General features: G+C 41.5%; 1 pseudogene; it reads left to right on the top strand.

Moving 5' to 3' along the window:
• The window catches only part of Gm20590 (predicted gene, 20590), a 65535-nt pseudogene that overhangs the window by 120 nt on the left and 40152 nt on the right, over positions 1 to 25263 (top strand).

The following is a 25263-nucleotide window of genomic DNA, read 5'->3' as shown; positions in this document are numbered from 1 at the left end:
GGGGAAATAAATAGGGTCTTTGTCCATTCCACACTGTAAAAAAAGAAAGGGGGGTGGGGTAGAAACAGCCTGATTTGGGCCTGGATGCTGTTTCGAAGAACTCTCTGTCATGGGTAATATAGTGGGTCTCAGTCCTGTTGTTAAGAAGGATTTAACCCAAGATTGGGTGTGGGGGTGCTGATAACTAACTTGATTGGGATGGAAACAGTCTTATTACCTCTCAGTCACAGAATACTAAAGTGCCACCCACATAATACATGGCCACAAGGGGGCGGGATACCCAGCAGATTCCTCGCCTCTTATAGAGGAGAAAATGAAGACAGGATGACAGCTGTGAGCCATGTAGCAGGGTTCCAAGTCTGCTCTAACCTTCCCAGAAAATAAGACCAGGGGCACACTGTTCCCTATACCAGGCTCTGGAATGTCTTCCAAGCACCTGGGGCTACGACTCTCCAGTTCATGCATTGTAGCAGGCAGGGTTCCACCTTTGCTTTAGTCATCTCCCTCCACGAATACTCAAGAAAAACCTGAACACCAAGGCACACAAACACAAATCTACAGACAAGGCACTGACACAAAGAACAACACTGACACATATCCTTAACAAGCAGCATTTCAACCCTTCACTTGGAAGCATTGGGGTTTCAGTCAACACATCAAGATGTTATGGCCGAGTCACAGGAACCTCAAAGACAACCAAGGAACCTATTTCAATGCAAAGACACAAAGTTCTTTCTTATGAATACAGTAACAAGGACTCTCACCAGTCAACTTCACATCTAGTCCAAATCAAGGAATCGAGTCTAGGGTCCTGTGTATGTATTGCAGTTACTGCAAGATTGGGGAATTTCCAGGCAAGTCAGCTACTTAATATTTCAAAAACTGTATGTCTGGCATATCTGCAGGAACCAAACAAGGGGGCAAAACCATCTGAAAACCTTGATGGATAAGCTAATTTTTTTTCTGTAGGATGTCTTAGTTATCTATATGTAGCTTGACCCTGCTGTTACACTAGACTGGCTGTTGGTAAGTGTGGGTTGTCATAGGATGTTTGCTCAAGTGGACTTTGTGCACTCTCAGAAATGGAGTTGGTTGGGCTTTACAAACTCATCTTTGTATCTGAGCCTTTTATTATTGAGAACTACTCCTCTTCAACCACAGGTCATGCCTGCAAATAGACTAGGTACTCTATCCAAAGACCTTCCCCACTACCTGTTGCTGTAGATCCTAATATCAGTTGCCCTTACCACTGGAACAGAATATCAGTGGAGATTTCCTCTCCCTCTGTGCATGCCTCCTATGGATACCACACATACTCCTTCCTTTCCTGCCTCATTCCTGTGGCACACGCCCCACTTGGGCAGACACTCCCTGTTCAACTACATGCCACACCTGCCAGGAGACAAGGTAGGCTTTCCATAGATCTACCTACCACACTATTTGTTATTCCAGATGCAATTTTCACAGTTGCCCCTAGCATTGTACTAAACACCAGAGGCAGCCTAACCTTTCTCCCATGTCTCCTTATGGATTGCTAAGATCATCTCTTCCTGACTGCCTCTTCTCCCAACTTCCAACATTAGCAAGCATTCTCTCTTGATCATACCCACTGTACTGGCTAGTTTTGTGTCAACTTGACACAGCTGGGGTTATCACAGAGAAAGGAGCTTCAGTTGAGGAAATGCCTCCATGAGATCCAACTCTAAGGCATTTTCTCAATTAGTGATCAAGGGGGAAAGGCCCCTTGTGGGTGGGACCATCTCTGGGCTGGTAGTCTTGGGTTCTATAAGAGAGTAGGCTGAGCAAGCCAGAGGAGGCAAGCCAGTAAAGAACATCCCTCCATGGCCTCTGCATCGGCTCCTGCTTTCTGACCTGCTTGAGTTCCAGTCCTGACTTCCTTGGTGATGAACAGCAGTATGGAAGTGTAAGCCGAATAAACCCTTTCCTCCCCAGCTTGCTTCTTGGTCATGATGTTTGTGCAGGAATAGAAACCCTGGCTAAGACACCCACCAAACAGTTCAGTAGAAGAGGCAACACTCAGCCAAATCTCTCTGCAAATCCAGACATCAAACAGTAGCCCAGGAACAAAACTCCCTCCCAAACAAGAAACCCCCAGAAACAAGTACCTACATCAATAATTACCCCAAATCTAGAGGCCTAGGCACCAGCATAGGAACATAATTACAGGTAGAAAAACACGTCACCAACAGAGCCAAGTGATCAATTACAACAGGTTCTGAGAAGATAAAGCATGGAGCAGATCTGATGCAAAAGAAGCATCAGACATCTGGAAACAGGGAAATCTGGAAACAGGAATATCTGGAAGGTGCATAATGAATATACACAGAATAACTTTTGGGTATGAACTTACAGGCAATTTTTTAAGGCTTAAAGATTTTCTCTCTTGTTTCTCAATCTGTAATCTTTCTCTGTCTCTCCTTGGCTCACAGTTTGAGGCTGAACACACTGTATTTTCCTGCGCACTCTCCTTTTCTCCTGTGAATGTTTTTGAACTCTCACATTCCTACACACCTCTGTGTGTTGCCCTTTCATACACACACACACACACACACACACACATCTCACACACACCACATGTATTCTCCTTTCACTCACCCACTCACTCTCCATACACACCTCACATTTTCTCTTCACTCACTCTTCACACTTTCATCTCACTCGATCTCTACATTTACCTCACATGTTCTCTTGCCTTTTTCTTGTCCCAGTCGTTTATTGATACTCCAAAAACTGGTAGAAAAAAAACTATTATATATTCATTGTCAAATCAAATTTGAAAGAATAACCACATCCCACAGAAAATCAAAATTTACAATTGTTCCCCAAAGTTTCAAGCTTTCCCTATTCCCACGCATGTAGCCAAAATAATAATAATAAACTTATCATTATTTAAACTTTAACTTTTGACTTATTATATGTCAGAGCTCAGAGGCCAGCTTCTTTGATTTTTTTTTTTTTGAAACTCCTAGGATAAAAGACAAGGGCAAAGCTGCCAGGCAGTGGCCAGAAAGAATCAAGTTAACCCTTAACTCAGTAGTCCCACTTCTGCTCATTGTACACAATAACTCTCTTAAGTGTCCCAGTGTTTTGACTTAGTTTTACTAGTACAAGGTTTTACATACTCTATACTTGCTTCTCCAGGAACCACTCTTAAATGCTGTATAAAACTTATTTCATAAGATCAATAGTTTTTTTTTCCTTTCTTTATTTCCCAATGTTGGCTTTAATTCATTTTCTAATAATTCTTCAAGCATTCTTTTTAGTTCAAGTATTAATCTGGAACTACCATTGTACAGTTATTACATTGTTTTCAAGATGAGAACACACCTGTACCTGGGCCATTAAGATTGTGCTGTGCTGTGCTGTGCCCTGTGTCTCAATTTTTAACTTTTTAAAAATCATTATATCAAAGTATAACTCAGGAAGCTAACCACTTTAAAAAAAAAACAAAAACAAAACAAAACAAAACAAAAAAAAAAAAAACCAGAATCAAAAAATGGGGTATAGACCAATCACAAAGGAACTTTCACAATATGTACTCACTGATAAGTGGATATTAGCCCAGAAATTTAGGATACACAAGATATAAGATACAATTTGCTAAACACATTAAACTCAAGAGAAAGAAGACCAAAGTGTGGACACTTTGCCCCTTCTTAGAATAGGAAACAAAACACCCATGGAAGGAGTTACAGAGACAAAATTTGGAAGTGTGACGAAAGGATGGACCATCTAGTGATTGCCATATCCAGAGATCCAAACGCTGACACCATTGCATACACTAGCAAGATTTTGCTGAAAGGACCCTGATATAGCTGTCTCTTGTGAGACTATGCCAGGGCCTAGCAAACACAGAAGTGGATGCTCACAGTCAGATATTGAATGGACCACAGAGCCCCCAATGGAGGAACTAGAGAAAGCACCCAAGAAACTAAAGGGAACTGCAACCCTATAGGTGGAACAACAATATGAACTAAGCAGTACCCAGGAGCTCTTGTCTCTAGCTGCATATGTATCAAAAGATGGCCTAGTTGGCCATCACTGCAAAGAGAGGCCCATTGGACTTGCAAACTTTATATGCCCCAGTACAGGGGAATGCCAGGGCCAAAAAGGGGGAGTGGGTGGGTAGGGGAGTGGGGTGGGGTGGGTATGGGGAACTTTTGGTATAGCATTAGAAATGTAAATAAGGTAAATACCTAATAAAAATGGAAAAAAAATTTTTAAAAATGGGGTACAGAACTTACTGAGAATTCACAACAGAGGAATCACAAATGGCTGAGAAACACCTAAAGAAATGGCCTTGGTAATCAGAGAAATTCAAATCAAAACAACTGTGAGATTCCACCTTACACCAATCAGAATGGCTAAGATCAAAAACTCAGGTTGGCAACACATGTTGGCTGTACCCCATTTTTTTCTTTTTTGCTTTTTCTAGACAGGGTTTCTCTGTGTAGCCCTGGTTGTCCTGGAACTCATTTTGTACACCAGGATGGCCTCAAACTCAGAAATCCACCTGCCTCACCACCCAAGTTCTGTGTACCCCATTTTTAATAGGGTTATTTGATTCTCTGTAGTCCAACTTCTTGAGTTCTTTGTATATATTGGATATTAACCCTCTATCGCATGTTGGATTGGTAAAGATCTTTTCCCAATCTGTTGGTTGCCATTTTGGCCTATTGACAGTGTCCTTTGCCATGCAGAAGCTTTGCAATTTTATGAGGTTCCATTTATCTATTGTTGATCTTAGAGCATAAGCCATTGGTGTTTTGTTCAGGACATTTCTCCCTGTGCCCATGAGATTGAGGCTCTTCCCCACTTTCTCTTGTATTAGTTTCAATGTAAACCTATTTCCCATCAGGGAATTCTGGGTTCTTGCATAGCCCCCTTATGACTTTCCTTGTGGCAGGAAGGAAGATCCTGATACTATGAAAAAGAGGACTGGGAAGGCAAATGAGAGAAGAGACAGGAGCTGATTTCACATAGCACAGCAAAATCTTTGTGCTAACTCTGAGCCTAACCCTAAACCTGTAACCCTAACCAGTCTAACCCTAATCTAAACAATCTTTATCTTAATCCTAACCCTCTAATCCCCTAACTCTAACCCTGCATCCTGTAAGGGAATTTTCTTAATTATTCCTTTTGAAGTGAGAAACCCTTGCTATATCTTGGTCTTTTGAGAGTTTAAGATCCACCTTTAATCCAGGCTACAGGTCTTTCTGAAACCTACATACATAAAGGACCTTAAACAGGGAAGTTCATTCAAACTGTCTACTTCGTTCCCTATAAATTTTTAGCAAGGCGTTTTGTTTGTTCATTCATTCCTTTTCTTTTTAAACTGGCATTAGTAAGTACGTATTTCTTCAGAATTCTGTTAAGTTCTCAAGATCCGATGAGATAGATATTAAGCAATGTGAATTCGACAAGTCCTGGATTTTTCTTCTTTCCCTTGGCAATGAATGTGCTCAGCCATTATTGGACTAGGAGGACCACTGTCTGTGAGACATTCTATTAATCCCCTTTCTACATACATAAATTCGTCCTATGAGATGAGGTACGATTATCTGTACTAATACAACTGTGGTTTGTCTCCACTCTGCCACTGAGGAAGATGCGCTGGCTAACAATAGTGCTCTACACTGTTTGTCTTCTCTTTCCTGGTTTTGTCCCAAGGTTGTTTCATACCTTTTTGGTGAAAAGGACCTGCAGTTTCCCTGAAGCCAGCATCAAGCTACAAAACAAAACTCTTGTATCCTAAAATCCTCTTTAGTGTTATTATCCTGGGCATCCTTCCACTGGTGAGCCAGATTGATAACTCCACTCTCAGTTCAGTAAAAGGCTAGCGACCTTGATTTCAGGAAGAAGGGGAAGTGCTCTGAGGAAAGCTCAAGCAAGCCAGGAAGTAGGTCATGGTGAGTGCAGGACCACTGACACAAATGGAAGGATCGGGCAGCTGAACAGCCTGAGCTGAAATGCTGTGTCCTCTCCCATGGTTTGGAGGAAAGGCACAAATTCTTCTGGAGTGCAAGTCAGACCAGAGATCTAGAAAAGGCCTGACCCAAGACTGGAAGCTCTATTTAACCTAGAGAAGGGGTAAGACTCACTGGCCAATCAAGGCCCCCAGGCGGACCTGCCAGTCAGACAATGAGGAGGGTTCTTCCGCGTGGCTTCCTGCACGTTTGTTTTGGTGTGCAGGCGTGAATAGTCCTTTCTGTCCTGCTTTGAGTACTGCTGTTGGGTGCCGTGGGGGGACCTTAAGCGAGCTCGGAAGTTGAGACATGGTGAGTGCGAGATCACTGCCCACAAAGGGGAGGAGCAGGCGGATGAACAGCTGGAGCTGCAATGGTGAATCCTCCTCCAGGGCTGCATGGGACGACAGTTAGATGAGTCTCTAGGAGGACGGGCACAAATGCTTCCCGAATGCAAACCACTCCCGAGATCTGTAAAAGGACTGACCCAGGACAGGAAGCACACTTTAAACTAGAGGCGCGGTAAGACTCGCTGGCCAATCAAGGCTTCCGGGTGGAACTGCCAGTCAGACAATGAGGCGGGGTCTTCCGGATGCCTTGCTGGAAGTTTGTTTTTGCTCTGCAGGATTAAACAGTTCTCCGTATCCTGCTTTGAGCGCTACTGTTGGGTGCTGTGAGGGGACCTCAAGTAAGCTCCGTTTTTGAAACATGGTAAGCGCATGGTTACTGTCTATAATGGATAGGGGCAGGTGGCTGAGCAGTTGGAGCTGAGGTGGTGGGTCCTCTCTGGGGCTGGATGGGAAGCCTCAGCCAGATGTAACCAGATGTGGCCAATTGTGCGGACCTTTGTGATGCTCCTCACTTGCTAAAACAGGCGGTGAACTCTGAATAACATCAGTATCAGTGCTGAATCAGCTCAAAACATTAGGATTAGGGGCTTGCTTGTAGAAATATCACGGGCAGGATGCCACACTTGGAGAGCCCTAGTTTCTCATGAATCTTCTATAAGTTTTGCCCCCAGCATTTACCTATTAAGTATAAGATCCATTTGTAGTTAATTTTCTGGAGCTGTTAAAAGGCCTCTTATGTGTTGGGTAGTACTCCTATATTAAGCTGAGATGTAGAACAGTAGAATTGATGATGTAAAGGGTTTACCAAGCTTAGGAAATAGTGACAGTAAGTAGCATTTAGCTGATGGAGGACTGTGTCAAAAACACCCCACAGGTTAGTATGCTAAGCAGGCCGGTTAGAGACTAGGAGGCTAGGATTCACATGTTTGCTCACCAGGTTTGTCTACACAGCTGGCTCCAAACTATAACAAAGGAGAGACAACTGTGATGTACAACCAGCCACTTGGCCCATGCTCAAAGCAAAAAGCAGGTCTGTAACAAGCTGCTCAATCCATCATTAACAGAGTCACAACCAACATTAAGGCCTGGTGTGCCTAAAGCTCCCATTTTCTAATTGAGAAAAGCATAGTTCTGCCACTACACTGGTTGACATCCGTTTGAGAAGGGAAAACACCTATGTGCTTGCAGACAGGAGCCGAGCATGGCTGTCCTCTGAGAGGCTCTACCAGTAACTCAGACAGATGCAGATACTTACAGCCAACCAATGGACTCCAGTCAGGGACCCTATGGAAGAGTTAGGGGAAGGATTGAAGGAGCTGTAGGGTATACCAGTCCCTTAAGAAGACCTATAGTGTCATGTAACCTAGACCCCTAGGAGCTCACAGAGACTAAGCCATCAACCAAAGAGAATACATGGGCTGGTCCATGGTCTCAGGAACATATGTAGCAGAGGACTGCATTGTCTGTACCGAATAGGAGACTATACACCTAATCTTGTAGACTTGATGCCCCCGGGAAGAAGAATGAGGAAGGTGAGGAGTGGATGAGAGAGTGGAGATGGCGTGATGGAGCAAGGTGTCACAGGCAAAGGGAAGGGGGAGGAGGGTAAAGAACCATGGGAGGCGAACCAGATCATGGGCCACAGTTAGAATGTAAATAAATAAACAATTAGAGAGAGAGAGAGAAGAAACACTGTTGTATGGAGGGCTAGCCTTATCAAGTAAATCTTTCCCTAAAGTTCTCATGTATAAAGAATGATATAACTCCTTCTTAAACCCAGGAACATACTTGCAGAGCCAATAATGGAGTGGAGCTTTGGAAGCTTTTTCTGTGGCTGCAATGTATTGAGAATTAAATAGAGCTCCCTTTCTAAAGCCAGGAAAGTCCTTGGGAGAGCTGGTCATGGCCTGGGGCCAAGGCCTTGCTGACAATTTATATCCTCAGAACCTAAGTGTTTTTTTTTTTGTTTTTTGTTTTTTTTTTTTTTTTTTTTTTTTTCTGTTTTTTTGAGACAAAGTTTCTCAGTGTTGGCTGTTCTGGAACTCACTTTGTAGACCTGACTGGCCTGGAACTCAGAAATCCGCCTGCCTCTGCCTCCCCAGTGCTGGGATTAAAGCGTGCGCCACCACTGCCCAGGAGTAATGTTCTTGAGATAAGGGGTAACCTCCTTGTGCATCTTCTTAGAGGAAGGTGAGGTCTTCTTAGAAGTCTCCCATTGATTTCCATCTTCCCTCTGTAAGTAGAATACAAGCTGCTATTCTTTTTTTTTTTAAGATTTATTTATTCATTTATTATATGTAAGTACACTGTAGCTGTCCCCAGACACTCCAGAAGAGGGAGTCAGATCTCGTTACCGATGGTTGTGAGCCACCATGTGGTTGCTGGGATTTGAACTCCTGACCTTTGGAAGAGCAGTCCAGTGCTCTTACCCACTGAGCCATCTCACCAGCCCACAAGCTGCCATTCTTAAGAGCTTTACTTAGCACAAGACATGGCTTTTGCTACACCTCTCCACCACAACTTCTATTCATTCTTTTTTTCTTTTTTAAAGATTTGTTTTGTGTGTATATATATATATATGTATATATATATATATATATGTGTATATATATATATATATATATATATAAAATATGTATATGATTGCTCTCTTCAGACTCACCAGAAGAGGGCGTCAGATCCCATTACAGATGGTTGTGAGCCACCATGTGGTTGCTGGGAATTGAATGCAGGACCCCTGGAAGAGCACTTGGCACTCTTAACTGCTAAGCCATCTCTCCAGCCCACTTTTATACATTCTACCTTCTACTTTTTGGCTTTTTCATCCTCTGGGCTCTTGGACTTTGGGCCCTGTCACTGAAGAATCACCCTTTGTATTAGGGCACTGGTGTAATTAAGAAATACTTTCTGGAATATCTTTGCTGTCAAAATCTCCCATCTACCTCATTGGCTAGACTCTCCTGTCCCTATTTAAACTGTCTAAAGTATAACATGAAGCCTGATACTAAAAGAACATAGACAGAGCTGTATTTGTGCTATCATTATAGAGATTTTTTTTAAAAAGTAATCTTTAATTGTGTATAAAGTGATTTCTCCCTGGGAAGGCATGTGAAGTCTAAGACAACTGTATCTTCAGCCTTTTAGAAAGATGTTTCCAAGAAAAGCTTTGTTGACTCAGGTCACCTTGCTGCCAGTCTGTAGGTCCCCAGAGAAATGACCTTGCTTGCCTCTTGATTAAACTTCCTAAATTCTTTAGTTTAAAGGCTGTACCCAAACAGAGTTTTAAAATTACCCATGGGAGTCATGGAGTGAACTGTCCATTGCAGCAACAGGAAAAGGACGGGCATGTGGAGCACGGCTTCTGCCTTCCGACCAGAGCATGGGGAACAGGTTCCTGTGTACACTGCACAGTGAAATAGGATAGGCAGTAGCTACATCACAGATTAATGTGTAAGGGAGTCAGCTGCAGGGGGCACCGTTATGAAGAAAGACTTGATACAAGCAGGGTGAGTGAGTGTGTAATTTCCCAGCATGTATTAATTCATGTATGTGAAGAAAAACAGACCAGATTGCAGGGGTGTACAATTTTGGCAGATTAGCTTGAGGCAGTGAATATTGAATTATCGATTAGGAGCCTGCCTTGTGGAGATATGTGGAATGCTCACTGATGTAGTTAAGTCAACTCAGATATTTGAGATATAAACAATTGGCTCTGCTGTGTTTGTCAGCAGTAACATTGCACATAGGGACAAGGTCACACACTGTCTTATTAATGCCATTCTCTCTACCAGGTATGTCTGCTCTTTTTTAAAGGTAGTATATGTATCTGTTTTCTTCAGATATATTTATTTATCTTTTTAAAAGGTCAGTTGTTGGTATTACTTTTTGCATTTCATTTTCTGTATGTATCACTGCTCTAATCTCTTGTTCGTTTCTATTCTCTAAAGTTTCCTCATCATTAAGAATTTCATTCCTTTTGTTCATATTTGTTTCTGTTTAGAGCAATGTCTTCTGTAGCTGAGACCTTGGTCATTATATGTAGTTAAGACTTGCTTTGAAAACCTAATCCTGGCTCTGCTGCACCATGCCTTCAAGACAGTCATACACCTCCTTTCAGGCTGGGCCCTTTGCTCTGTGTGAAGAAAAATGAGTGTCCTCTAACCTCCATGGCTTTTTTGTGGGAATTAGAGATAAGAGGGACCGTGTAACATTTGAGTTCATCGACCAGCTTTGAAGTGGTGCAGTCACAGCACAGAAAGGCTATGGAGGGAAGAAAGCTAGAGCTTTCCTGTTTTGACAGTAGTTGGCTTTAGCGATGAGTACTCAGGTAATCAATTTTAGACGGTCAGTAAAAGTCCAAACTGGCCATTTTGGGAAGTTCACAGACCAGGGCAATCAAGAATCTGCATGTGAAACTAAATTTATTTCTAGAAACCAAATTTTTGTAGTTACACTAGTTCAACCAACACAGAAGATCTGTACAAACTGGTGTCGCTGTGTATAACAGGATTGTTATATTTTTGTCCAATAGTACACAACCTGAAAGAAAATGTATGAATAATAATTGGTGTGTTCTAATACATATGTCTAGTCTATGAACAATATTATACCATAAAGCCTGTTCAACATTTAAAATAATTTTTGAAATCATAATTAATCATTTGAACCTTCTCATTTTTTCCTACTGCTAAGTCTCAAACCCTGGGACAAATGACTGATATCTAACAAATCAAAGTGGATGTGGCTGTCAATTCTCCTTGACATTCCTCAGTTCCTTCCTGTTACAAGGTGTGCCTGGTAGAACTGCCCGCTAGGCCAGGGGTTGGTCTGTCTCTCAACTGCCCTTCCTTTTGTAATTCAACCATTTTGTTAACTGGTCTTTTTTTATTTATCATTTACTCCCCTGACTGACTGGTTATTTCTTCAAGACTAATAGGTTATTTCTCTGCCTTTGAAATAAGATAGTTGAATCCAGATTAGATTAGATTAGATTAGATCAGATTAGATTAGATTAGATGTAGGTTTTTTTTGGGAAGTCCCTTTGGGAGGGGTGGCAGAGGGGGAAAGAAAGACATTAGGTTGTGTGCACAGAGAGGAAAGGGAAGGAAAAGGGCAAGAGGAGACCAGGATGTCTGGATTATATAGGAAAGAGCCTCTGGGAGAAGGCAGCCCAGCCTCTGGTCTGGAAAGTTCAGGGTAGGGGACAGGTTTTGCCAGCTAGGGACTGAGAAAACCTGGAGGCCAGGTCTGCTTTGATATGTAAAATACACACCTCAGTGCCTTGTCTAGAACATTGACCTCTTGATCTGCTTCACCCCACTACCCTGTACCCTCTTCTCTCTACTTATTAGCTTCAGTCATCCCCACTCTGAAATTTCCCAAATATCCCTATGTCTTGCTATGTTCTCCCTTTTATCTATAATAAAATTTCTTTCTTTTTTTTTTTTTTAGATTTATTTATTTATTATATGTAAGTACACTGTAGCTGTCTTCAGACACTCCAGAAGAGGGCATCAAAACTTGTTACAAATGGTTGTGAGCCACCATGTGGTTGCTGGGATTTGAACTCCGGACCTTCGGAAGAGCTGTTGGGTGCTCTTACCCACTGAGCCATCTCACCAGCCCATAAAATTTCTACTACACCAAAACTAGGAGAAACCATTTCTTTTCCTTTTCATTTCTTTTTTTTTTTTCACTCACCTTCCATTGACCACGTCTTGCTCTCAAATTAATGTCACGTTTTTCTTTAATTGTTATTACTGTTAGTTTTGACCCAAGTTTAGCTACAGGACTAAAAAAAAAAAAGACCAAACAAGATGCAAAACAAAAGGCAATAGACCTCATACTGAGTCTGGACAAGGCAACTCAATAGGAAGAAAAGAGTTGCAAGAGCAGTTGAGGGAGTCAGAGCTACATCTTTTCTCACTGTGAGGATTCCCACACAAGCACCAAGCTAATAGCCATAACATACCAGCAGAGGACTTGGTAGAGACCCATGCAAACCCCATTTTTGTCATTTTGGTCCGTATGAAATTTTTGGCCATCCAGGTTGTGTAAGACTTGAGTTTCCTCTCCTGGTATGGGCGTCACGTTAAAGCAACCATTGATTCCTGACTCCAAATGATGTCCATGTCTCCACCATGCCCCTGCACATCTTGCAGTCAGGACAGATTTTACATGGAGGGTTTTTTAGGTGGGTTGATGTCCAGGCAGGATTCTCTTCCTATAGCCTGGAGAGTGTCTTTTCATCACAAAGAGACTAGAACACTGGAGTGCAGTCTCCAAGCCTGCAAACATGTCTGTATTCTGTGACCTATGTGGGAGCTGTCCTCAGCAATGGCTCTGTTGTCTGTTTTCAGAGAGTAACCTTCTGTCCTAGCATCACTCTGCATTGTATAGGGATCCCCATGGGACCTTCTTTTCTTTTGTTTTTTATCGGGACAGGGTTTCTCTATAGTCCTGGCAGTCCCGGAACTCACTTTGTAGACCAGGCAGCCCTCAAAGTCAGAAATCCACCTGCCTCTTCCTCCTGAGCGCTGGGATTAAAGGCATGCACCACCACGCCCAGCTCCCGTGGGACCTTCTTGGCCAACAATTCAAGTGAATATAGCCCACTCCTACTGAAGCCCTTCCTGACCACAAAAGATGGCCATTTCAGATTCTGTATTCTCCATTACTAGAAGTCCTCACTAAGGTCACCCTCATAGACTCCAGGAAGTCACCCGTACACTCAGCTTCTATACTAATACCCCCTTAATTCTAGTCATTTCTCACTGCACTGGACTTCCTCTCACTCTTCAAAGTCAGTCCACCCACAGAATCTATTCTAATTCCCTTTCCAGGAAGATCCATTCTTCTCTTGGGTAGCCTTCCTCTTTACCTAGTCTCTCTGGGTAGGTAGCTTGATTATCATTTACCTAACAATTTATATCTGTTTTTAAATCAATGCATACCATATTTGCTTTTCTGAGTCTTGTTTTCTCACTTAGGAGCTTTTTTCTAGTTGAATCTATTTTCTTGTAAATGTCATGCTGTTCTTTATTTGTCTGTGTTGTCCAATCTTCATGAATCTCTGCATCTGTTTCAGTCAGATGCTGTGTAGCCTCCTGTCTGCATGTATAGAAGTATTCCACCCTATAGGAGGAACAACAATATGAACTAATCAGTACCCCCAGAACTCGTGTCTCTAGCTGCATATGTAGCAGAAGATGGCCTAGTCGGCCATCATTAGGAAGAGAGGCCCCTTGATCTAGCAAACTTTATATGTCCCAGTAGAGGGGATAGCCAGGGCCAAGAAGTGGGAGTGACTGGGTAGGGGAGCAGGGTGGTAGGAGGATATAGGAGACTTTTGGGATAGCATTTGAAATGTAAATGAAAAAAATATCTAAAAAATAAAAAAGAGTAAAATTAATTAAATAAATAAATGAATAATAAGTATTCCAAGTAATATTAGGGATTGATGCTTGTCCATGGGATGAGTCTCAAGTTGGGTAAGGTATAGGTTGGCTCTTTCCTTAGTGTCTGTTCCATCTTTGTGCCTGCATTTCCTCCTTTCCTCTCCTTTCCTTTCCTTTCCTTTCCTTTCCTTTTCTTTTCTTTTCTTTTCTTTTCTTTTCTTTTCTTTTCTTTCTTTCCTTCTTTCTTAAGATTTATTTATTTATTAATTATTAGTATGCTGTAGCTGTTTTGAGACACCCAGAAGTGACACAGGTGAACCTTATAGTTCAGTTTCCTTCTAAAATAACTTGCTGATTTGATTGTAACTTCTCTGTCAGGGAATAGTGGAGGAAACACCAGAAGTACATGTATATATTGTCAAGGAGGCATATATTTATTTACAGTGATGTCAGGATTATGCTTTGTGTTGTCCAAATCTATGGGATATTTTAGGATGCAGTGACTTATGATGATGTGAGTGTGAACTTCACTGAGGAAGAGTGGGATTTGCTGGATCCTTCCCAGAAAAGTCTCTATGAAGAGGTGATGCTGGAGACCTACCAGAACATCACTGCTATAGGTAAGTGAATTTCCTCTTGCTTTTCTGAATAAGGGACTAATATTTCTTTGTTATTGATCCTCTGTTGTTTCAATTGAAGAGGAGGAAGAATGAGCTGAATAAATCAGGTTCATGGAATGTTCACTGTAGCTTTCCACTATTGTGAAAATTCACAGTAACTCGAATTTGCCTAATTTTTAATACTATATCATTCATATTCTGGTAATGTGTTTTAGGCTACAATTTGGAAGACCATCATATTGAAGAACATAGTCAAAGTTCTAGAAGACATGAAAGGTAATTTTCATGTGCAAGCTGATATAAATATGCCTCTGAGAAAATTTTAGTGTGTCCTGGAATCTCTAAAGAAAAGCAAGAGTGTAAAATATCAGTCCTGTAAGTGTAGCTATGATTATAATATTTTCACAGATCCATGTACCTCAGTGTCAGTTACATGGCTTGTGTTTACAGGCATTCCTCTAATAAAAAAAGACGAGGAAACAGTAACCTAACCAATACCTTTATTTGATTTGTAGCTGCATTAGAGTTATGCTGTAGAACTACCAATTATTTAGTCTCATAACTCTTACACATTGCAAGAGGTATACACATTGAAAAAGCTCTAAATATATCTCCAAAACCTTTTTTCCTTTGAAGAGTACATGCCCCATACCTCACTTGACATATGCTCTTTTGTTTTGTTTTAAAGAACTATTAATGTATAGGTGTACACTGAAGCTGTTTTCAGACACACTAGAAGCGGGCATCAGATCCCATTACAGATGGTTTTGAGCAACCATGTGGTTTATGGGAGTCGAACTCATGACCTCTGGAAGAGCAGTCAGTGTTCTTAACCACTGAGCCATCTTTCCAGCTCCCATCTAAAACCTTTTAATAAACAAATAGTCCATGGTAAAGTTGGTGATGCTCATATACTTGTAGTGACATTGCTAAGTTTATTGAGAGGGCAGTGTATGAGAGTCAAGAATGTTGCAAAGAAGAAACTTAATCCATATTCCACCTGTCTATGAGGACAAAGAGTCAAACTGTGAATGCAATGTGGAAACTTTTCATTTGTTAGTGTCCTTTTAATACATATATCATGTGTCACAATGGATAAAAGCCATGTGAACATAGGAAAATTGAAAGAGGCGATTTCCCTGTTTCTGTCTCAAAACAATGAGAAGATATGTAGTATTATACCTTTGGTAGACTATCTGAATATGATACAAGTTTGCAATTAATTGGTTTTCTGAGGTTACTGGGAATATACCCAAAGTTCCAGTGCAGAAAATATCTAAGATACTAAGTATTTGGCAATTCTTCTCTTTGTCCTGGTTCACTTTGCAAATGTGGTTTGACTCATAATATATGAAAAGTTATGAATGCAGTCAATGTGGTAAGGCTTTGAGTTGTTCCAAGTTCTTCACATAGGTGAAATACATCATATAAAAATCTTATATACAAAAAGGATTTTATAAATGTAAGCCATGTAGTAAATGCTCTTACCATGATGGATTTCTTCAAAAGTGTAAAATAACCCATAATAAGAGGGAACACCATGAACATAAACAAAGTGATAAAACCTTAAGATCTGATCCATTTTTACCATTAGACCAAATTATGAAATTCATAAAACTATCAAAATGTTTGAATATGGTGAAGCTTTAACATAGGCCAATTATCTTTGCAGGCATGAAAGAATTCATATTGGAGAGAAACCGTATGAACGTAACCAGTGTGGTAAAGCCTTTGCAAGTGACAATCATCTCCAAATACATAAAAGAACAAATACTGGAGAGAAACCTTATGAATGTAATCAATGTGGTAAAGCCTTTTCACAACGCAGTAATCTCCAATATCATATTAGAAGTCATACTGGAGAGAAGCCCTATAAATGTAATCAGTGTGGTAAAGCCTATGGACATCACAGTAGTCTCCAATATCATAAAAGAACACATACTGGAGAGAAACCTTATCACTGTAATCAATGTGATAAAGCATTTTCAGAACACAGTAGTCTTGAATATCATAAAATAACACATACTGGAGTGAAACCTTATGAGTGTGATCAATGTGGTAAAGCCTTTGCATGGCAGTCTAGTCTCAATATACATAAAAGAACACATTCTGGAGAGAAACCTTATAAGTGTAATGAATGTGGTAAAGCCTTTGCACATCACAATAGTCTCCAATGTCATAAAAGAACACATACTGGAGAGAGACCTTATCAGTGTGATCTGTGTGATAAAGCATTTACTCATCAAAATAATCTCCAATATCATAAAAGAACACATACTGGAAAGAATCCTTATGAATGCAATCAATGTGGTAAAGCCTTTGCAAGTCACAGTCATCTCCAACTACATGAAAGAACACATTTTAGAAAAACACCTTAGAATGCAATCAATGTTGTAAAGACTTTGGATGGATGACTAATCTCCAAAGACATAAAAGAACATATACTGGACAGAAACCTTATGAATGTAATCAATGTGGTAAAGCATTTGCAACTCACAGTCATCTACAGCGACATAAAAGAACACAGAGGAGAGAAACCTGGTTATTGTTTACATATGGACATAAGGAGATACAAGTATGTATCAAATTGACAAGGGATGGATTGTGATTGCTGCTCTTGGTTTTCAATATAAGATCAAAAGTGGAAAGCATAGGTCCAGGCATGGTGGTACATGCCCTTGAACCCTAGGAGATGAGCATCAAGCAGATCTCTGAGTTCAAGTCCATCCTGATACAGAACAAGTTAAAGGTGAAGAAATTCTTAGGTCTAGCCCTGTGGATACAGAGCTTTGCAGATTTCTGAGTTCAAGGTCAATATATAGAGCAAGTTCAAGGACAGCCAAGCTGAGGAAGTAAAGGAGTTGGAGAACAGAAAACTGGTGATAATGTAATAGAAGAGGCCATGTCCCAGGCCCAGAAAGCAGCAGAACTCAGCAACTTTGTCCATGTGGCTCTGACTTTAGAGGTAAGAATAGAAGGGACTACTGGGAAAATTGAAGTTCGTTAGCTGTGGCTGAGAAATTAGAAGTGATGAAGAAGAGACCAGCATCATTGAGGTGAAATCTTCTAGGAACTGTTTTCTGAGAGGACAAAGAAACTGTGTTCAGAGATAGCCAGGATTGTACCTTGTGTTGCAGCTGAACTTGGTCTCATGTAAGAATCACCCAGGTGGTACTGGTTTTGAAGGCATAACAGTGTCATGAGGAGCAGCTGAGGCTTGGACCAATGAAGAGAGCATAAGTGAGACTATCAGTGAAGCCTAGTTGCAGCAGAAGAACCCAACATATTGAAGATGCCAGTCCAATGGGATGAGCAGAAAGAACAGCCCAGTAGAGTGGAGTCAACAAGAGCTTAGAGTGATACAGAGGTCAGAGCTAGAGAAGTGACCTTATCTCTCTGGAGGACTGCAGAAGATCATGTGTGGATCCAAGACATTGGAACAAGAAACTGTAACACTGAGGTTACCTTCGAGACCCCAAGATCTTTGAGATGTCAGAGCTGTGGGGTACCTGCTCAGGAAAAACCAGCCAAAGAGAAAGAATTGTGCTGCAGTGAACACAGCAGAAAGGAGTTGGAGATCTGAAGAATGCTTTAACATCAGACATAGAGATGCAGTTTGGAGATTTCCAAGCTGACTTTTGGTTTTGTTTTGGTCCACTATTTCCTCATGATGACATTTAGGATTGTTAAAGTCTATGTTTTGAAGTGGTAGTATATGATCTGCTTTTAGATTTTCTTTTTTAGGGGATTACAGTTACATTGAATGAATCTCAGAAGAGACTTTGACCTTTGGACTTTTAACATTTTTGAGAGTGGAATAGATGATGGGGACTTTTGAGGTTGGACCTCGTGTATTTTTCATTATGCATGTTTAAGTATGGTCCTCATACATTCCTGTACTCCAACATGGTTATGGGGGCCATTGAATGGAATGTGGGAGTTTGAATATGCTTGTCACAGGGAGTGACTCTATTTAGTGGTGTGAGCTTGTTGGAGGAAGTGGATATCTCTGGGGGTGGACTCTGAAGCTCCACCAAGTGCAAAACAGACCCTCCTATTCCCTCCCTGGAAGACAGTTTCTTCCTGGCTGCCTTTGGATCAAAATGCAGAACTCTCAGCTCCTCCAGCATCATGTCTGCCTGCATGCTGCTGCTGTGCTTCCTGCTATGATGAAAATGGACTAAACCTCTGAAACTGTAAGCCAGCCCCAATTAAAGGTTTGCTTTTATGAGAGTTGCCTTGGTCATGATGTCTATTCCTAGCGATGGAAACACTAAGACAGAAACCTTGGGAGTTTATTTAATATGGTGAAGCGTTTGCACAATTCTGTGGGCTTCATCATCATGAAAGAATATGTACTGGAGCCAGACAGTGGTGGTGCATGCCTTTAATCCCAGCACTTGGGAGGAAGATGCAGGAGGACCTCTGAGTTCTCGGCCAGCCTGGTCTACAAAGTGAGTTCCAGGACAGCCTGGGCTATAGAGAGAAACCCTGTCTTGAAAAACCAAAACACAACAAAACAGTATGTTTTGGAGAGAAACCTTTTGAATGTACTTACTATGGTTAAGCTTCTTCCTACGGTTAAGAAGGAATGACTTTGACAGATACAGTTCTCATTCTCTGTCTTTAGAACGTGAGCATCACATAGGAGTTCCGACAAGCTCATTCTTGGACCCTGTCTACATGTGTTAAATCAGAAGTTTTGCTCTCAGTGTATGACCTCTAGAAAAATAATTAAAGGTGGCCCCTGAACTCTATATTTCTGACTCTCCAGTTACTACTAATCTATCTTTGAAGCAGAGGCCCCATGTCCTTGAGCTCTCTTTGGGAGCAGAGGTGATCAGAAAGGTAGTCAAGGGCTCTGAAGCCCCTCAGGCACATGTGAGGTTTCAGGCAACACCAGGCCCACTGAAGCACACACACAAAACTGTGTTGAGGATTAATCTAATGTGTGCTCTCTGACACAGCGTTTGCAACACAGCAGGTAGAACTTGCCATATCCACCCAACAAACCCCATACACATCTAGGAAACTTCTACAACTCAGAAACTCCTGTTGCACCTGAAATTGGATTTCCCAGAATCATGCCAGGTTCAATGGTGGGAGTGGAAAAGTGAAAATATTGTGATCAAGTATTGCTAAACGATGATCCCCATCACTGCCTTTATACCACTTTCAAATACTTCATAACATTTGTCACACAACAGTGAATGTGTTTGAGCCTATCCCTAACTCTTAACCCTAACCACTAATTCCTTACCCTGTTATCTGTTGACTCTCCTCTATGTATACTGAATAGAGTATAGAATTAGGCTTAGATTAATGCCAGTTTTTCATTAATGTTTGCCTGAAGACAGACTTTTTTCCCATATGTTTTTCCTTCAAGTCTCATACTCTAAGTGCCTTAAATGCCTCACTTATTCCTTCAGAACTTGCAAGCATTTTTGTAGGGTTTTTTTTCCATGTTGGAACGTTCCTTCATAATCTACATATAACGCCTATTTTGTTAAAACTCTTTCAATGTTTATACCACTCTAACATTTTATATTTGCTAATACCATAAGATACAATAGGTTTAACAAATCCACCATCTCCTGTGAGAACATTTATTCAAGGGTGGGGAATAAGCAATGTTTATCTCCACTTTCTAAGTTCTCAGTGGCACCACATCTCAAAATTAACATAGTTAACCAAATTACCATAGTTCATGCCAGTGAAATTACTGAGTTTTCCTTATAAAATATTGACAAGGTGTTTCTTATGAGACCTGGATATCCTAGAATCAGTCACAATAAAAATGCTTTACACATTTTGTATGGAGACAGTTTCACATTACATAAATAGTTACACCTCTTCCCCCTTTAAAAATACTGGCCAGCCAAGTCCTCTTTTTTTTTCTTTTTTTTTTTTTTTAATAAAGAATTAGTATCATTTTAAAAGTCCTGCTGTGATCATTTTATTTAGTGTATCTGTAGGCATGAAGATAGTTGCAATCTAATTTAGAAGATAGGAAAGAAGCTCCATGCTGGATCTTTAAATTATTATCCTGTTTTTTTAATAAGACTTTAGTGGTTATGAATATTTTTTAAATTATTAAACTGTTTATGTCAGTATAGTTATACGTATATGTATGTATATATATATATATATATATACATATATATATAATATTTAAAAGCGCATACTCTTTATCCTTATATGAGTAAGGACAGTGTTCACTATGAATAACATTTTCTCCTCTATGAGTAGTAAACTCTTTAAAAGTAATTCAGAGTGGCGCACGCCTTTAATCAAAGCACTTGGGAGGCAGGGGCAGGAGGATTTCAGAGTTCGAGGCCAGCCTGTTCTACAGAGTGAGTTCCAGGACAGCCAGGGCTACACAGAGAAACCCTGTCTCAAAAAAACAAAAAACAAACAAAACAACATGTAGTTCGGAGTCTAATATATGTCTATGAGGGTAGCAGGTTTCTTTGAACTTGGGATTCTGCACATTCCACTTGTATAGATCAGTAGTGGAAAAGGGGATGTGTGTCTTGTACTGTCTTCCCTGCCCATCCAAAATGGTGGGCGTGGGAGGGACAGTTGCTCACAAGGGCAGTGCCACTGTGGTAAAATCTGTCTATCTTGTAGTGCGGGCTCCTGTGTGAAGAGGGCTAGAATGATGTAAACCTCTTCCCCAGGGCCTGGACCAGCATCTGCCATTTGCAAGGGATGGGTGTGGACCAGGATAGAATGATAAGGGGCCAGGAAGGAATTTTCCTCCAGAGCTGGAGGGAATTGGACTGCTTAAGATTCTTTGAGAGCACACCATTGCATACACTAGCAAGCTTTTGTTGCAAGGACGGTGATATAGCTGTCCCTTGTGAGACTAGGCCGGGGCCTAGCAAACACAGAAGTGGATGCTAACAGTCAACTATTGGATGGATCACAGGGCCCCCAATGGAGGAGCTAGAGAAAGTATCCAAGGAGCTAAAGAGATCTGCAACCCTATTGGAGGAAAAACATTATGAACTAACCAGTACCCCAGAGCTCTTGACTCTAGCTGCATATGTATCAAAAGATGACCTAGTCAGCCATCACTGGAAAGAGAGGCCCATTGGTCAGGCAAACTTTATATGCCCCAGTACAGGGGAATGCCAGGGCCAAAAAATGGGAATGGGTGGGTAGGGGAGTCGGGGGGTGGGGGGACTTTTGGGATAGCATTGGAAATGTAATTGAAGAAAATATGTAATAAAAAAAAAAGGAAAAAAAGAAAGAAAGAAAGAAAGAGAGAGAAAGAATTTTGCTATTAAAAAAAAAGATTCTTTGAGAGCTCCATCACCTTGAACTGTAAGGTCATTGGGATAGGTGGTAGGAAAGGCTTTAGCTAGTAGGGGGGACTCTCCACCAGATACTGCCAGACCATGTTGTTTGGAACCTGGTCAGGGTGCCCAGGATTTACATACACAATACTTTGAACCAAGTAGATAGTAGGAAGGTGGAAAGTGTGTGCTTCCGGCCAACCCACTTTAAAAGCAGGCCATTCTTTCCAGGAAAAAAACCGGCCTGTGTTTGCACTGGTGTTCTCTGACTCCAACAGAAAGGAGTCCAGAGACAAGAAGGCAGCCTATCCCTGGAGCGGGCTCTCCCAGCTGGGAAGAACCTGATAGCTTCCATCAGAACCTGTGTCAGAATGGAGCTCTCTGCAACTGCATCTGAAGGGAGCTGGAGAGCATCCTCTCATCCCAAAGGCCAGGAGGAAGTTACCACATGACTGCCCTACCTCCATTGGCCTTCAGGTTGTGAAGACAAAAGAAATCACCCCACACAGAGCAAGACAAAAGGCTACTCAAAACTTGACAAAGTCAAGATACACACAGCAAACTCAGACACACCCTGACTTGCCCATTGCTAGGAGAGTCCATTGCTCTCAACAACAACAACAACCCTCTCTACTATCAAGTCAAGGGGGACCCCTTCGATTCCCTGCCAATGCACTAAATGTAATGGTCTGGAAAATCTCTGAAGGAAGGCCTCAGACTTGGTATGCAAAACCAAAGGATGTTTATTCTGAAAAACACAATAGCATTCAAGGATTTAAGGACTCAAGGACTTAATCATTCTCTAGAATGAGGACCCCACATGGACCAGGAGACTCTCTAGGAAGATTAGGTAATCTAAAATTGCATTGGTGGGCTCTAGGGGGTCAGCGGCCTGCATTCCTATGTCATGAACATTGATCCATGTGATGAAATAGGGCTACAGATGGCCCATTCTGAGATAAGACATTTCTCTGTTTTTGTGGTTATCCCCAGGCTGTTCTTTGGGAGAGGGTTTTATGATCTTGTGCTGGAATTTATGGTCTGCTTCTAGAGCCGGTGTCTGAAGACCTAGTTTCTGAGACTTATGGTCTGTTCTTGAAGTTGGTATCTTCCAGCGTGGTCTCAGGCCTGGTCCTCAAAATGGAAACAATTGGAGTTTATATTACCCTTCTAAAACAACACCCAAGATCTGGACAACCTGCTGTGGCTCCTTATAACAAAGACTGTTGCTTTTTTGTCTGAAAATGCACAACCTGAGAGAAATGGTATAGATAATATTTGGTGTCCTCTAATACATATGTCTATACCCTGAACAATACCCGATCATAAAGCCTCTTTAAACATTTAAAATGATTTTGGGGATTAAAATTAAATCATTTCAACTTTCTCATTTTTTCTAGTGCTAAGTCTCAAACACTAGGACAAAGGGCTGAGGCGCCTATTTAACAATTGAAAACAAACCTGGCTCTCAGGTTCTCCCTGACATTCCTCAGCTCCTACCCAATGCAAGGTATGCCTGACTGGCCTATCCTCCCTCTAAGCCCAGAGGTTGGTCTGTCCTTCTCCCAGCTGCCCTTCCTATGTGATCCAACCATTTTAGTTACCTTGTCTTTTTCATTTTATTATTTGATATCTTGACTCATAGGTTATTTCTTCGCTATCAAACCAGACTGGAGTGTATTAAAATGCTGGATTATTGGAAAAGTGCTCTGAGCACAATTGCCCTAGGTCAGAAAAGTCACCTTCGGGAGGAGATTGGTGAGGGGGAATTGAAAGGAAAGGGTATGTACACAGAGAAGAATGGAAAGACGCAGGACAAAATGTCTGGGCTAGAAAGTTCAGGATTAGGGGGCAGGCTATGCTAGGTAAGGATATAGGGATGCTGGGAGAACCTGGAGGCCAGGTCTGGGTCAGTATGTAAAATATACTGGAACACTAGGCTCTTCCCTCTCACTTCTTCTTTCTCTTTATATGTCTCAGGGTCATATCTACTCAGAATTTTCCCAGATGTCCCTGTTTCTGAGTATGCTCTCCCTTTTATCTATAATAAAATGTCTACTCCACCATACTTAGGAGCAGCCATGCCCTTTCCTTTCCTTTTCATTTGTTATTCACTCACCTGCCAGTGACTGCTTCTTGTTTCAAATTCATGGCATCTTTTTGCTTTAATTGTTGATACTGTTTGACTTGACACAAATGTGGCTATAGGACTTCGTGTTAGAATTCTGTCTAAGCTCCACCCCACAGTTACCTGGCAACAGCCAGGTATGCTCCTCTCCACAGTTACCTGGCAACAGCCAGGTAGGCCTGACCCACTATAAAAGGGGCTACTTGCCCCCTTCCTCTCTTGTTCTCTTGCTCTCTTGCTTTCTTCTTGCCCTCTACTCCATTCTGTCCCTGGTCACTATAGGCTCATGTTCAACCTATGATGAAAATGCATTCAGTCTAACTTCATTGATCCTAATAGTTTTAGGAGCTCCTAAAATGTTCAAGTGTCTAAAGTCTCTTCTGACATTCAAGTCAATATCTTGAAAGCTACATCTTGTAAAATCAGAGAGCAAGTTATATCTTTCCAACATACAATGTCACAGAAAACCCCTTCCCATTCCACGAGAATGGAATGTGTACATAGGGAGAGAAGATTGGACCAAGACAAGACATACACCAGGGCAAACACCAAATCCTAAAGCTTTGTCTCAAACACATTGGACTTCAGTTTCTGAAGGCTTAGATGGCCCTACTCCTGTAACTTCTCATACATCTTCAGTTTGGGTGCTTCCTCTCCCTATATGCATCTCTCCATGGCAGATTTCTCAATGTCATAGGTTTCTCAACACCTTGTAGTCACAAAATGCAACTCAAGCCTCATCCTCTCAACTTCAATGCAATGAACAATCACAGAGTCTTCGCAGGGGCTCTGACTCTGCCAAAAGATGGTTGGAATAGTACTAAACTGAAACCACAGAGGAGAATCCATGACCTTGAATCTTTCAGTTTCCAGAACCAGCACAATATGGATGAGCCTGTCAAGTCTGGCTTCTAGGTTGATAGACCTTGCCTGTCTTGGAACACAGTTGCAGCAGGTTTCATTTAAAGTTCCTTCCTCTTTAATCCCAGCACTCGGGAGGCAGAGGCAGGCAGATTTCTGAGTTTGAGGCCAGCCTGGTCTACAGAGTGAGTTCCAGGACAGCCTGGGCTAAGGGCATGTGATCCACTAAGTTCATAGCCATTTTATTTATAACAGCTAGAAACTAGAAACAATTCAGATGTCCCTCATGGAAATACGGATACCAAAACTGTGGGTCATTTACAAAATGGAATACTCTTCAGCTATTAAAGACAAAACATCATGAATTTTGCAGGCAAATGGATAAAACTGGACACTTATCATCCTGAGTGAAGTAAACCAGACACAAGAGGACATGCATATGTGTACTCACAAAGGAATAATAACCATAAAGTACAGGAATATCCACACTACACTCCATAGACCCAAAGAAGCTAAACAAGAAGGAAGGCCCAAATGAGCATGGTTGGATCTTACTCAGAAGGGGGAATGTAGAGACAACCGGCCACCTTCCTGGTGAGAGCACAGGGGTCCGTCTGGC

Source organism: Mus musculus, chromosome 13, assembly GCF_000001635.26.
Source record: "Mus musculus strain C57BL/6J chromosome 13, GRCm38.p6 C57BL/6J".
Lineage (NCBI taxonomy): Eukaryota > Metazoa > Chordata > Mammalia > Rodentia > Muridae > Mus > Mus musculus.
This window is presented reverse-complemented; position numbering and strand designations above follow the sequence as displayed.